This window comes from Gavialis gangeticus, unplaced genomic scaffold (assembly GCF_001723915.1).
Source record: "Gavialis gangeticus isolate Ggan-Ray unplaced genomic scaffold, GavGan_comp1, whole genome shotgun sequence".
NCBI classification, from domain to species: Eukaryota; Metazoa; Chordata; order Crocodylia; family Gavialidae; genus Gavialis; species Gavialis gangeticus.
In genome coordinates, this window is record NW_017729025.1 from 127,297,802 (window position 1) to 127,298,012 (window position 211).

At 56.4% G+C, this 211-nt stretch overlaps 1 protein-coding gene across 1 annotated transcript in view; it reads left to right on the top strand.

Annotated features, from left to right (window-relative positions):
- Positions 1-211, top strand: part of KIAA1549L (KIAA1549 like) — a 360,085-nt gene that overhangs the window by 158,773 nt on the left and 201,101 nt on the right. The gene's annotated exons all lie outside the window — the stretch shown is intronic.

Genomic DNA, 211 nt, shown 5'->3' on the forward strand with positions numbered 1-211 from the left:
CAGTCTGAAGAAGCAGGGAGACAGAGATTGAAAAGCTCAGTATTAATGGATGCAGGGTCTGGCAACACTCCCGCCCCTTGAGCAGCAAGCAGGGAAAAGCCTGGGATGGTGCAGGCAGGGTGAGGTGTTTCCACCCCTCCCTAATCAGAACCTCCTGCCAGGGCTTGGCCACACTCTCCTCACCTCATTGCTGTAGAAGGGAAGGGAGGGC